Source organism: Megalopta genalis, unplaced genomic scaffold (genome assembly GCF_051020955.1).
Source record: "Megalopta genalis isolate 19385.01 unplaced genomic scaffold, iyMegGena1_principal scaffold0535, whole genome shotgun sequence".
Classification (NCBI taxonomy): Eukaryota; Metazoa; Arthropoda; class Insecta; order Hymenoptera; family Halictidae; genus Megalopta; species Megalopta genalis.
This window is the reverse complement of record NW_027476604.1, coordinates 113101-116870: the sequence shown is the minus strand read 5'-3', so window position 1 is coordinate 116870 and position 3770 is coordinate 113101.

The window sequence follows — 3770 nt, the reverse complement described above, 5'->3', positions numbered from 1 at the left end:
ATCCATGCGAATCAAATGGTTTAGTTACAAATACTTGTGATATACATTATTTAGCTACAACTGCATTCGAAACAAACGAGTTAGCTTCAAATCCAAGCAAAACACATAATTTAGCTTCAAATCAATGCGATGTAGAAGGTTTAGCTTCAAGTCCATGCGAAACAAATGATTGAGCTTCCAACACTTGGGATATAGGTGATATAGATTCAACTGCATGCGAAACAAATGAGTTACATTCAAATCCAAGCAAAACACATAATTTAGCTTCAAATCAATGCGATGTAGAACGCTTAGCTTCAAATCCAAGCGAAACACATGATTTAGCTCCAAAAACTTGCGATATAAGTGATATAGCTTCAAAAGCTGGAGGAACTAACGAGGTAGCTTCAATTCCATGTGAAACAAATGATGTAGCTTCAAATCAAAGCGATGTAGTAGGTTCAGCTTCAAATCCATGCGATAAAAGTGATATAGCTTCAAAAGCAGGAGGAACAAACGAGGTAGCTACAATTCCATGTGAAACAAATGATGTAGCTTCAATTCAATGCGAAGTAGAAGGTTTAGCTTCAAATCCATGCGAAACAAGTGGTTTAGCTGCAATTACTTGTGATATACATTATTTAGCTACAACTGCATGCGAAACAAACGAGATAGCTTTAAATCCATGCGAAACACATGATTTAGCTTCAAATCAATGCGATGTAGAAGGTTTAGCTTCAATTCCATGCGAATCAAATGATGTAGCTTCAAATACTTGTGATATACATGATATAGCTTCAAATGCAGGCGAAAAAAACGAGTTAGCTTCAAATCCATGCGAAAGACGTGATTCAGCTTCAAATCAGGGCGTTCTAGGAGGCTTAGCATCAAAACCCATGCGAAACAAACGAGTTAGCTTCAAATCCGTGCGAAACACATGATTTAGCTTCAAATCAATGCGAAGTAGAAGGCTTAGCTTCAAATCCATGCGAAACAAATGGTTTAGCTACAAATACTTGCGATATACATTATTAAGCTACAACTGCATGCGAAACGAACGAGTTAGATTCAAATCCATGCGAAACACATGATTTAGCTTCAAATCAATGCGATGTAGAAGGTTTAGCTTCAAATCCATACGATACCCAAGATTTAGCTTCAAATCAATGCGAAGTAGAAGACTTAGCTTCAAATCCATGCAAAACACATGATTAAGCTTCAAATCCATGGGCAACACATAATTTAGGTTCATTGTCATGGCAAACACATGATTTAGCTTCACATACATGCGAAACAAATGGTTTAGCTTCAAATACTTGTCATATACATGATGTAGCTTCAACTGCATGCGAAACAAACGAGTTGGCTTAAAAATCCACGCGGTATACATGATTTAGCTTCAAATACTTGCGATATAAGTGATGTAGATTCAACTGCAGGCGAAACAAACGAGTTAGCTTCAAATCCATGCGAAACACATAATTTAGCTTCAAATCAATGCGATGTAGAAGGTTTAGCTATAAATCCATGCGATACACAAGACTTAGCTTCAAATCAATGCGATGTAGAAGGTTGAGCTTCAAATCCATGCGACACATATGATTTAGTTTCAATTACTTGCGATATAAGTGATATAGCTTCAAAAGCAGGAGGAACAAACGAGGTAGATACAATTCCATGCGAAACAAATGATTTAGTTTCAAATCAATGCGAAGTAGAAGGATTAGCTTCAAATCCGTGCGAAACAAGTGGTTTAGCTACAATTACGTATGATATACATTATTTAGCTACAACTGCAAACGAAACACACTCGATAGATTCAAATCCATGCGAAACACATGATTTAGCTTCAAAACAATGCGATGTAGAAGGATTAGCTTCAAATCCATGCGAATCAAATGATTTAGCTTCAAATACTTGTGATATACATGATACAGCTTCAAATGCAGGCGGAAAAAACGAGTTAGCTTTAAATCCATGCGATACACAAGATTTAGCCTCAAATCAATGCGATGTAGAAGTTTCAGCTTCAAATCCATGCGACACATATGGTTTAGCTTCAAATACTTGCGATATAAGTGATATAGCTTCAAAAGTAGGAGGAACAAACGAGGTAGCTTCAATTCCAATGTGAAACAAATGATTTAGCTACAAATCAATGCGAAGTAGAAGGCTTAGCTTCAAATCCATGCGAAACAAATGGTTTTGTTACAAATACTTGTGATATACTTCATTAAGCTACAACTGCATGCGAAACAAACGAGTTAGAGTCAAATCCATGCGAAACACATGATTTAGCTTCAAATCAATGCGAAACACATAATTTAGCTTCAAATCAATGCGATGTAGAATGTTTAGCTTCAAATCCATGCGAAACACATGATTTAGCTGCAAATCAATGCGATGTAGGAGGTTTAGCTTCAAATCCATGCGATAAAAGTGATATAGCTTCAAAAGCAGGAGGAACAAACGAGGTAGCTACAATTCCATGCGATCAAATGATTTAGCTTCAAATCAATGCGAAGTTGAAGGTTTAGCTTCAAATCCATGCGAAACAAGTGGTTTAGCTGCAATTACTTGTGATATACATTATTTAGCTACAACTACATGCGAAACAAACGAGATAGCTTCAAATCCATGCGAAACACATGATTTAGCTTCAAATCAATGCGATGTAGAAGGTTTAGCTTCAAATCCAGGCTAAGCAAATGATTTAGCTTCAAACACTTGGGGTATAAGTGATATAGTTTCAAATGCAGACTAATCAAACGAGTTCGCTTCAAATCCATGCGAAACACACGACTTAGCTGCAAATCAATGCGATGTAGAAGGTTTAGCATCAAATCCATGCGATACACAAGATTTAGCCTCAAATCAATGCGATGTAGAAGGTTCAGCTTCAAATCCATGCGACACATGATTTAGCTTCAAATACTTGCGATATAAGTGATATAGCTTCAAAAGCTGGAGCAACAAACGAGGTAGCTTCAATTCCATGCAAAATAAATTATTTAGCTTCAAATCAATGCGAAGTAGAAGGCTTAGCTTCAAATCCATGCGAAACAAATGGTTAAGTTACAAATACTTGTGATATACATTATTTAGCTACAACTGCATGCGAAACAAACGAGTTAGCTTCAAATCCAAGCAAAACACATAATTTAGCTTCAAATCAATGCGATGTAGAAGGTTTAGCTTCAAGTCCATGCGAAACAAATGATTGAGCTTCCAACACTTGGCATATAGGTGATATAGATTCAACTGCATGCGAAACAAATGAGTTACATTCAAATCCAAGCAAAACACATAATTTAGCTTCAAATCAATGCGATGTAGAACGTTTAGCTTCAAATCCAAGCGAAACACATGATTTAGCTCCAAATACTTGCGATATAAGTGATATAGCTTCAAAAGCTGGAGGAACTAACGAGGTAGCTTCAATTCCATGTGAAACAAATGATGTAGCTTCAAATCAAAGCGATGTAGTAGGTTCAGCTTCAAATCCATGCGATAAAAGTGATATAGCTTCAAAAGCAGGAGGAACAAACGAGGTTGCTACAATTCCATGTGAAACAAATGATGTAGCTTCAAATCAATGCGAAGTAGAAGGTTTAGCTTCAAATCCATGCGAAACAAGTGGTTTAGCTGCAATTACTTGTGATATACATTATTTAGCTACAACTGCATGCGAAACAAACGAGATAGCTTTAAATCCATGCGAAACACATGATTTAGCTTCAAATCAATGCGATGTAGAAGGTTTAGCTTCAAATCCATGTGAAACAAATGAT